The 12,211-nt window shown below is 38.5% G+C and overlaps 1 pseudogene; it reads right to left on the reverse strand.

Moving 5' to 3' along the window:
* Nucleotides 1–1,403: 1,403 nt before the first annotated feature.
* Nucleotides 1,404–11,833, reverse strand: LOC134750357 (luciferin 4-monooxygenase-like; annotated as a pseudogene).
* Nucleotides 11,834–12,211: the final 378 nt, after the last annotated feature.

Here is a 12,211-nt window from a genome sequence, read left to right on the forward strand (position 1 = left end):
AAGATACTGTGGAGCTTCCCGAACGCTGCCCAACCGAGTCGGATTCGACGAGTGACCTCTTTCTCGAAGTTGGATGTAAGATATGTCTTAGTACATAAACATCAAAAAAATTCAAAAACTTGTAATTTTTGCCCCGACGGGGGTGAAAAGGGGGGTGGAATTTTGTATGGGGAATCAATAACCGCTGAACCGATTTAGTTGAAATTTGGTATGTAGATAGTTTTTGTTATGGGGAATAGTTTTCAACCCCAAAATCATCCCGTAAGGGTGAAAAGGGGGAAAAGGGGGTTGAAGCTGGTATGGCGAATCAGTAAAAAGCAGATTGTATAAAAGATGCCCCCAGACTTCAGGATTAGAGTAGTAGTAAACCACCCCTAACCCTTTAAATGAGGAGATTGAAGATTGTCACAAGCAACTTGCAAAAAAAGTGAAATCCCACCAAAACATTTTCATCATCGAATGACAGGGACCCCAGTAATAACATATACTAATCTATGAGGGGCCCCTTGTAATAAATAACATATACTAATCTATGAGGGGCCCCTTGTAATAAATAACATATACTAATCTATGCCCTTGGAGCTGTTTAACACGTCACAAGCCATATGCTAGCCAGAGGCCAGCCAGATATCTAAAATTACTAAACACTTACGAAAATTAACTATGTAAGTATGTGATCTATGTCATTCAGTGTCCTTATTTGTACTATGTTTGTATTGTACTACAGTAAAACCTGGATAATTACAATCTCAAGGGACCGGTCAATTTGTGTCAATTAACCAAGTTTTTCATTTATGCAGGTCGTACCAATTATCCAGGTTTGAAAGATGTATTGTCAATTATAGAGGTCCGCGTTTACGGAACAAATTGGTGCAAATTTGAGGAAAATAAATAAATAGGTGAATTTCATAAATCGTAGTTTTATTTAAATTAGTAGAAATAAACATATGTAACTGCAGTACAAAATATTACTCTGAATATTATTTTAATCAATAAGTCACAACTCAAAATGAATTAGAGATGCAATTAGGTTTAATAGTCCTTATTGAAAATAACAAAGATGGCATATTTTACCTGGATATAAAAATATTTTTTATTTTATTTTAAAAGTAAAACAGCTTGAAATAAAACTATGAAAACGGATTATATCGCGTATAATCGCGTGACCATTCGTTCGTTTTTATAGTTTTATTTCATGAGTAACTATCGCGGTAACCGAAGACAATATTAAAACAGCTTGTTTTGCATTATAAAATGTGTTATTATTTTTTGTAAAATTAATTATATAGTTATAAAACAATCAGTGGTACTATAAAACTGGGCGCATAGGTCCTTACGCGACTTTCCACTGTTATAGTCAGTTATTTTTAATTTATTACAAACAGACAAAGTGTTGTGTTTACGTTTCGGTATATTTTACGTAAAAGTAGCTCGAACGAGTAACAAAAACTGACTAAACTATCAATTAAAGTGCGCAATGTCGATTATTATAATATATCATCTAACAAAAATAAAATTAGGTACATTCGTTGCTTATCATGAGCAGTAGCACAAAACAAAATGAACTGCCATTCGATTTTAAATCTTACCAGTAAAAGATAGAATATTAAATGCATTAGCATTTCATTTTGAGTTGTGCCACTGTTAAGCAGCGATATCACAACATCGTTTCAATTATAGAGGCTCTGGATGCTACACGTACATTTCAATTACAGAGGTCGTCAACAATTTTTTTTAAATCAGAATTGCATGTAACCAGGTTCTGAAATTGCATTTATAGAGGCCTTTTGTCGTCAAGGGACCGGAACCAGCCGTTTGGTTGCAATTATACAGGTTACCCATTAATCCAGGTGTCAATTAACCAGGTTCCACTGTAATTATATTACTTAGGAATTTATAGTAACCCCTAAGTTGAAGGCATTTCATAAAAAACACCGTGTATAGAAAGCATCATTGTTTTCACCAGATCCCTCGTAATAGAAAACGAAGTGTCGAACGCCTTGGCCCGGACCCGGACCGTTCTCTAAGCAAGCCTGGTAGTGCGAAAGAGAATGGTTTGTTATTTTTCGATCCGCTGTCATTTTTAAAGCTATCTCCTTGAGTTTTGTTCGGTGAATCTTCGTTGTTGCTGTTTGCGGAATCGCGTCCAAGAATAGTACGCCTCCCCTCAGCTGTTTCGAGTCCGATAATTTTTCTGTAAAATACATGCCACATTTAGTAAGTAAGCTAATACGCTAAAAAAATAATAATAAAAAAAAAAAAAAAAAAGTAAGCTAATTGTTGTAATTGTATAACTTCATTAATATAAAGATCTTTTGTCAAAACGTATAAATTCAGTATTGCATTTTTTTTTGTATTGCCATTAAGTTTAAATGATACTTCGATACAGTAGGCGCTCGGTATTCCAGCGCTCGCCAATCCGGCACGCCCAGCAATCCGGCAGCGACTCAAGTGACCCGCTCTTATAATCCGGCAGTTCACATAGAGCGGTAGCATTTGATATGTAGAATTTATTTTCTATAAAAAGTTTTTATTTCCCATACAACTCATTAATCCGATAGTTCCAAGTTCCAGTAATCAGGGGGGAAATTTAAGATGTCGGATTACCGAGCGCCCACTTTACTTGTTATAAATGAGTGTATATAGGTACTCTGTTATTCAGTTCCTTTACCTTTCATCAGCTGTTTGAAATCCTCGGCACCGACATCGTGACCTGGCCGCCGCACCACGCAAGAGATCGGTAGCTATCTACGCTTGTCCGGTATAACGGTCACGGCCACGTCTAGCACTCCCGGGTGCCGGTGGATTCTCACATACCTTTGACCAGCTGTTTGATCTCCTCGGCACCGACATCATGACCTGGCCACCGCACCAAGCAATCAACCGGTAGCTCCTCAAGCTCGTCCGGTATACCGGTCACGGCCACATCTAGTATTCCCGAGTGTCGGCGCACTGTTCTCATTCTCACACACCTTTGACCAGCTGTTTGATCTCCTCAGCACCGACATTGTGCCCTGGCCGCCGCACCACGCAAGCGACTGGTAGCTCCCCGCGCTTGTCCGGTATACCAGTCACAGCCACGTCTAACACCCCCGGGTGTTGACGGATTGTAGCTTCCAGTTCTAATGGGGAGATCTGTGACAAAAACGATTTGGTTACTTACTATACTTACTTGGACTGACTTGCAAGTGTGGGAGTGCAACTACAAACGTCAAAACTTAGACTTTAGCAGTGTCAAGTTGGAGCTAAGATGGACTCTACGACTAGAACTGTTCGGTTGTGACCCTGCATCCGGCGACTGTGGTCTTGGGTTCAAAGATTGTATGGGCACCTATTGTTGTGAGAGCACAAATAGTTGTTCCTGGGGGTCTACCGCGAAAATCGAAATTCATAAATTGCGGGGATCTTTCTCTTTTACTCTCATTAAGACGTAATTTAGAGTGACAGAGAAAAATGCCCGCAATTGACGAACATCGATTTTCGCGGTTATAGGCCACAGACTTGAACGTCATATGTACCTAATCTAATACCTATATAATATTTAAAAAAAATACTTTGTCAGCCATAATATACTAATATACTGTACCCCTAGATTTTTTATTTTTATTGGTAGGTAAAGGATTTATCATCCCCTAAGTGGTCATCCATATTTCGTATTAAGGTGAACGTATATTGAGCGACTTCTACTCTGATCCTGATTATGGGGTCCTATCCTTTAAGAAATTTCGAGATCTAATTTACCGAATGAAACTGGCATTTTTTTGTAATTTTCCCCATGGGATTAACGTACACCTTAAGGTGCCCGATGTACAATTGACATTCGGGATCACGAGCCCAAAAACACCCAGTATATAACCACCTCGTGGACGTGGAGTACGTACCTATATCTATATAAGAATTGAAAACTTCCTGAATATTAGCTACATTGAAGGACGAATACAAATCGATTCGAATTTTCATCTTTACCTGATGGTTCATATACTTCAGCAGCATTTTAATTCGTTCTACATAGAAGAAGTTGTAGTTTTCATCCCTGTATACCATATCGCCAGTCTTGAACCAACCATCTTTGGTGAACGCCTCTGCCGTTGCCTCTGGGTTTTTATAATAGCCTTTAACAATTCCAGGACCTTTCAACCATATTTCTCCATTTTTGTATGCTTCGCTTATGTCTTCTTGGGTCTGGATATCTATCAACTGAAAATTGGAAGGCGGAATGTTCGGTGCGGATTTCGTATTTCTTATGACAAAAACTACATAAATAACATACTTTCATAATTTCATTTTGATAGATGAAACTACCCTATTAACATCTTGCCTATTTGGCCCTCAGGGTCCCGAATTAGCGGTGCGCGAGCCAATACGGCGCTCTAAAAGAAGCAAATTCCATACAATTCACCCGCAAAAAGGAGTAAAGGGCTTGCCGTGGCCCTCAGATCAAAAAGTTTAGAAACTCCTTATTGCCAAATCAGGTCTTAAGGCCTAAGTAGGCTTACTCTATACTGCCAGCACCCCATGGGTTTTCCAACGGTGCCAAGGGTTGGATTTCTGTCATTCGTCACGTCGTTTACGAACACCATTGTTGTTCCCTCGCTTATTGCATACCCGATCAACACTTCTGTTTTAGGCGTTAGTTTCTGAAACAACGAGATGAAATGGGTGCCCATTAATTAGGTAATGTCTTGTTTAGTAAGTATGAAATTATACTACTAAATTATAATAATAATTGACGACCGGTCTGGCCCTGTCTGTGAAGCCGATGGTCCTGGGTTCGAATCTCGGTAAGGGCATTTATTTGTGTGATGAACAACAGATATTTGTTCCTGAGTCATGGATGTTATCTATGTATTTAAGTATTTGTATAAGTATTACATATATATCGTTGTCTGAGTACCCACAACACAAGCCTTCTTGAGCTTACCGTGGGACTTAGCCAATTTGTGTAAGAATGTCCCTATAATACTTATATTATTATTATTTTATACCACACCTGAACAACTTTGGAAACAAATCAAATTATTTTATAGGAGGTGGATCGTATAGGTGCAAGCGCGCACTGCTTTCCCTTAGAGCTGGTCAAAGACGCCTAGTCTTACTAAGATGGCATATAGTCGAGAAATTGGGACGGTTACCGCCGTGGCGAGGTGGCCTAGGGGTTCATGGCGTTAGCCGCGATAGCTAAAGACGCCGGTTCGAATCCGGCCTTAACCACTGGAGGGCTTCGTCGTTTTCTTTAATATTTTATTATATTTTTATTTATTATTATTTTTTATTCATTACATTTCACAGCATAACAGTGATCCGAAGCACTGTGAAACCTATAGAAATTTCATACACATAGTACACAAATCAAAATTAACATATAACAGAAGAAGGCCGTTCATTCCTCGTCTCGCAGAACCTCAAGCATTCATAACACACGTCGCACCGGTCACGGCGCTCACCCGTTCCATGCAAACGCGCCAGCTAGCGGTAAAAACTCAGTGGGGAGGGGGGGGGGGGCTAAAAACTCAGTGGGGGGGGGGCGATCAGCGTTAAGCGTCCAAGGGGTTTCAGCAGCGTGCACTAAAGCCATTCGCATATTATGTTGGCATTTGTTAACTATATACACTATGGTTTGGAAAAAAATTAACAATTTGTAAGCACACAGTATTTCATCAGGCATACCTTATAACTGTTGATAAGATCATATGTGTGTCGCTGCGTTAAAGATTGAGACGATTGCAGCCTGGTAAAACGCATTACAGGAGACATCAGAACCATCACTTGCGCCGTCAGCCATTGCACTGGTGATGCTATCAGTACCATCTTAGTTGGAGTTGGGAACTTGGTGTACCGTGTCCTAAAAATATAACTATACCACTATACTAATAGGAGTAATAGGTAACAAGTAGCGAGTTATGTAAATTACATAAATAAGTCGGCAACAAGGTTCCGAACACTGCCGGCTTGGTATTTTCGGAACATGTAGATATATAGGAAGGTGCATTGGGTTAACCTCACAGGTTTCTTTATTTGTAAAATTCTTACAGAGCATTTATTTTCAAATAAATAATTATATACAATTCTAGATAAATGAATAGGTTGCAATATTTTTTTTATAATTTTTTTGCAAATATTCTCTTTCATAAAATCATCAACAATTAACATGCTTGGTTTAGAAGTAGACATTTAAGCGTTTTAACAAATACGAGTATTGTGTCGCTTTCTAATGACTAATAATTTAAATATAATAGGTATACTATAATTAGTATTTAATTTGTAAATAGTAGGTAGTGATATCGTTTAATTATTTTCAAATACAGTACAAAGCCTGCACCAACAAACGTCTCTTTTTGGCCCAGTGGTTGACTGGTAGAGAATGCCTTAAGGCATTAAGTCCATCATTTGTACTTATTTTATGTGCAATAAAGTATAAATAAATAAATAATAAATGACAGTTTGTTTTTTTTTTTTTATCGCGTATATATATATCTTTACTTGAAAATAATTGTAGTGTATAACTAGCCTTATGAACCGATTTTGCATGTACAACTAGCCTTAAAGTTTGTAGTCTATGATTGTTCATTATTTTAGTATGTGGGTATTTTTGCACTTTGTAATTTTTCCTCAGTCACCCGTTGACCACGAACGCTGTAAAGGGTTCGAAACGTCGGGATGTATTATAAATTCAATATACGCGATATAATCCGTTTTCATAGTTTTATTTCATGAGTGTTTGTTTCTTCAATTTATTGTGCGTCGATAAAAAATAACAAAGGTTTTGTATTTTTGAAGTAAAACTTATTTAGGCGCGAGTGCACGAGTGGCGCGACTAGAGGGTAACTCAGTTTTTTTTTCTGACGGAAGTAACGCTTAGTACTTAGTGACACATGCACAATAGGACACACGACGTCAAAGTGCCAACATAGCGATAAACGTCAAATAAGTTTTACTTCAATCGTGCGTAAAGATAACACGCTCACACTTTTTTTTACTAAAGGCCTGTGCAAGTGTGCAAATCGGATGCGTGTGTAGACGTGCATGCTGTGCGCCTTGTAATTGTAAATTTGTAATATACAGATCCTTATAAGAGACGACACACCGCTTGCGCTTGCGTGACGCGCGACGTGTGCGTGCGGCTCAAACATTTTAGCGCACGCGGCTGCAGCCGGTGTCGCCTGGCCCTTAAATGCTAAAGGTACTGACCATACGTACGGCCCGGTGACAGCGAAATTCTTATGAGTGGCGCAAGCACATTTGGGTAATCCAGTGGTCCCGCTGGTAGCGATCAGGATGGCGATTGTATCTTCAGGATCGAAGTCCGTTGCTCTGTGAAATCAGTTTTTGTTTTAATCCATCTTGAGCGATTTGTAAACTTGCCAGTCCCAATGGCCCAGGCTATAACTAACTGAGCAAACTGAGCTACAGATGCTCTCTCGAACGCAGTGAATCATTTCATCCCTCCCTGTATACAGGCCTTGAGAAGGCACGTTATTATTTTAATTAGGTACCTAGATAAATGTTAAAGGTATTATTTAATATACGACTTTCTTTTAAATAAAATCTTTCCTATAATTTTGCATGGAATCAGATCATCGATTTCGAACCCGGATAATTACGCCCGTGGGGCTAAAACAATTTGTATTTAACTTATAGGTAAGTAATTGTTTGCTTATAACATTTTGAACTTGTGATAAAATCAATGTAAATTAAATATCTCACTTGAACTTTTCAACAGAACTTTGACCTCCATATTTCTACAAAAATTTGATGAAACTGCAAGAGCCACCTCTATCGAAGGTGACTATGAAGGCATCCAACTCGATTTCTTTTAGAGCTTGCTGAACGTCTTGGGCCCGGTCACTCTGGCTGAACACCACCTTAGGTCTGGATACTTCAAAGTTGCTTTGGAGTTCCTCTAGAGAAAATGTGTTATTCGTTATTCATTTAATTTTTTTTTTCGATATCATTGATTATCGGTCGTGGAGGTTCGGATCCTTGTGTAATTAGAATAAAATTAATTAGAATAAGATGTAATAGGTTAAGTTTTATATTTTACACCAAATAAAGTATTTCTATTTCAAAAAAAAAGTCTAATACTGTTAACCATTAACCTATGTGTATAATAAAGAAAATAAAATCGACCTAGTCCAAACTATGCAAAAAATTATAACTTGGAAAACATTTGAGCCCATCTCATAAATAAATGCAATTACCCAGATCAAACCCAGGGCCACTAGCTTCGTACCACTGCCAACAACAACAAGGCCAGGGGTCGGCAAATTTTTGAATAGAGAAGTTTTAAAGAGCCATCTATAGTAGAAATCATCAGTTTTAGCAATGTCAAAGAGCCACAGAAGTTGATGTGACTGGTCTACCCTCTAAGTTTTTATTGTTTGTGTTTTAAAGAAACAAAGAGCCGCATACAGCTCGCCAGGTTTGTCGACCCCGTATTAGACTGCATAAAGTCAAAGTCTGTACAAAGTATATCATATCGTCGTTTAATGCCCGCAACCCAAGCCTTATTAAGTTTACTGTGGGATGGGGCTATGTTGATCTGTGTAAAATTGTCCTATAGGTAATATTTATTTATTAATCTTATCGTATCATTCAGGATACTCACTAACACCCAAGGTCATGTCAATAGGTGACACAATGACTCCCAGGTAAAGCGCCGCGTAGAACGGTATGGCCATGTCGATGTGGTTCGGAGCCATGAGGGTGATGACGTCACCGCGCTGGAGACCCAGGCTCTTGAGGGCGATGGCGCAGCGTACTGTCCTCTCGAGGACTGATCCATTGGTTTCTGATTCGTCCGTCGCCCCGTCGATCTACATTAGACCTTTATTATTCCTTGATTAATAAATGATGATAATGATGAAAATGATGAATAAAGTAAAATAAGGGTGAGAAATGTTACTTAAATTCACGAATTCTACAAAAATGAGTGTCCTTGTCTACAAATGTATGGAAAAGAAAAAAGAATTTGGGTACCTTAATTCTTAAACAAATCTGCTTTTTAATACATCCTTTTTTCACCCCCAAATTGGTCCACACTATACATTTCCACCCCATTTTTTACACCCTTAAGGGATGATTTCGGGGATAAAATTATTCTATACCCCATACCAAGTTTCATCTAAATCGGTTCAGCGGTTATTGATTTCCCATACAAATTTCCACCCCCCTTTTCACCCCCTTGAGGGGTGGGTTCTGGGATAAAAAGTATCCTATGTCCTTCCCCGGGACTCAAACTATCTGTATACCAAATTTCAACTAAATCGGTTCAGCGGTTTAAGCGTGAAGAGGTAACACACAGACAGACAGACAGACTTTCGCATTTATTGACCGAAGCGTAGCGAAGGTCTACGGTTTGACTCGCGCATTTTGCTTTTGTATGTCCGGATGTTCTCCTCAACAGGTCGCAATTCACAACCGATTCTCGTGAAATTTTGTGACCAAATTCTATGACTAAATAGAATTTTTTTGTCGATCCGGTTTTTGGAATTTTTTCAAAATGGCGGAGACGTGATAGCTCGCGCCTCAACAAATAGTCGTATCGATATCATAACAGTATTTTCTTTTTAAGATATGTTTACAGATTAAATGTCGAAAAATGCAGAAATTTTGTATTGCTGGTTTTGGCGGTATTTAGATGTTTAGTTTTTACTCGAGAATGAGTAGCTGAATTTCGACAGCTTAGGTAAGCACTGTCGTGGCGTGTTTTGCAAACATTCGCTTTTTTCGTTTGCACCGGGTGGTCCCTGGTTCGATCCCCAGTAATTGTATGCTGCTACATAACTTTTGTATTTTGCTTTTTACACTTAAATTTCGTATTGTTTTTTTTTGTTTTTTTATTTTTCTATTTTGAAATTGATTGATCAAGCGCGGGCTAAGCGTATTCGTTTCATTTTTACAAGCTTTTATTTTACTAGCCCTAAAAACATGTTTTATTTTTGTTATTTTATTTTCTAAAGTGTTCTGAACGGCGGAGGCATACGGCCCATACGGGTGGTTCTCCTTATTCCGAATTTCATACAATTGTATTTATAGTTTTTCTTTTAAAATACGTAGATTTCTTGCACCATAAACTTTGAGGTTTATGTAGTATAGATTCGTTTGTCTGAGCGGGTTCATGGAGCCAATTATTCAGTAATATTATTGAAAAATTCAATAAAAAATTGAGAAAATATTACTCAACGCCTGTTTGTGTCTTTACACTATCCATGTCAAACAACATGGTGAAGTTGTTTAATAATAACAAAGATGTCACTTTAACACAGGTGACCTAACTAAGTAACTACCTAATTTGCTCGATAGGTGGTGACATCGTGAGGTCGAAACGGGCCGATTTTTAGGGTTCCGTACCCAAAGAGTAAAAACGAGACCCTATTACTAAGACTCCTCTGTCCGTCTGTCTGTCACCAGGCTGTATCTAATGAACCGAAATTTTTACGAATGATGTATTTCTGTTGCCGCTATAACAACAAATACTAAAACGTACGGAACCCTCGGTGGGCGAGTCCGACCCGCACTTTTTCCCTTACCTACAACCTTTTCACTGTAAGGTAGGGCAAAGCCCAACATTTAAGTCTTACATACAGGGCGCCTGCTTTACGCTATGAGGTCCCTAAGCGGCCCTATGCGGTCTTCGCAATAACTTCCACGCCACGTTTCACGTCAACCACTGCGGCTGTATCCCTGATACAGCCTATCGAGGATCACTTTTCCCATACAGTTTGTATGAAATTGAAAACTTTTATTTTTCACATGCTATTTTTTATGCCAATCGAGACCATTCCTATCCAGTATCAATAGTTGCATAGGGTTCAACTAATGGTAATACCTACTAAAAAGCCACAATTATTTTTAAAGCGAAATTTACAAACCTAGAATATATTATGCTGAAGCGATCAACATCAAAATCAGTGATTTGTTAAGATTTAGTAAGTATGGAAACTGTTTTCTCCCGAAATGGAAATTGTATGAAAAAAGTACCTATTGTCTGTAGCTATTCTACCCTCTTAAACGTAACAGGACTGATTGGCGAGATAGAAAAATGTGATTAAAATTACACGTTTTCTCCGTAGTAAATGAAAAATTTAGTTACCTACTCAAAAACGTGACTCGCACGCCGATAGCATTAAGCTATCAAGAGAAGCGTTTTCGTAGTTATCGGTAGAAGAATTCGCGACACTCAATTGATAATAAGAATAACATACGTTTAACTTGAAAAAGAACGTAAAAATTATTTAAAAAAAATTGGCAGTGTCAGGGTTTGAACCATGTAGGTATCTCAGCTAAATTATGTGTTTTTTTTTTCAAAACAAGAGGTTACGGATGCCACGAGCACATGACAATTAATGTCTGCAAAATATTAGTGCCTTGTCAAAGTCTCAAACAAGAATTTAAATTTAATTTCTAATCTTTTTTATCAATAAACATTCACTCCGCTGCGCCTTCTAGGTTACTTTACATTACGAATCTACTGATCTTTTGGTGGTTAGTCGGCAGGACAGCCCTAGACACATCCATCTTATCTTAAGCTATGCTCGCGAGGTCTACAGCTCACAGAGCCACTAGTAATATTAGTATGGATTACTACTAAACTTTATTTTTTGCTTAGCTTTAGCTATTAGTCAACCCACATAAACTAGACACAAATTTTTTTTTCGTAAATACATATCATAAATACCTGCAAAACAAAATCCGGATCATCCTTAAGGCTTTGCAGCAGGATTTTCCCGAGATGGTGTATGTCGGAAGGTTTCCCCGACTCCGCGACCACCCGGGACGTCAGCTCTCCCATGAACCAGTGCACGGAGTCGTTCACTCTTTTTGACGGATACATTCTGCACGCAAAGGGTAAATATTACCCTATGTCAAGGGCCTGACACTCTTTGATAGAGAAAGATAGTCTTATTGCGATGCCTATAAGAGGAAAGAGAAAATAGTGCCTTATTTTGTCTTTATCACCGACCGGGCATTTTTTCATGGTCGGATTACGGCATCATAGCAAGGAGGCGATGGCGAAATACCGATATTTATAAGAGTAAAGGGGAAAAAGGATTATGCTGCCATACATGAAACTGTCAATACATGTATATGTCTTTCTCTTACCCCTGGTCGCTCGGTTTAATGTCTATAACTACTTGTATATACTATGTATAAATTTAAAGGAACGTGGCTGGGCGAGTAAAAGGTACCGTTGACGGGTAGACTTAGACTA

Source organism: Cydia strobilella, chromosome 19 (genome assembly GCF_947568885.1).
Source record: "Cydia strobilella chromosome 19, ilCydStro3.1, whole genome shotgun sequence".
NCBI classification, from domain to species: Eukaryota; Metazoa; Arthropoda; class Insecta; order Lepidoptera; family Tortricidae; genus Cydia; species Cydia strobilella.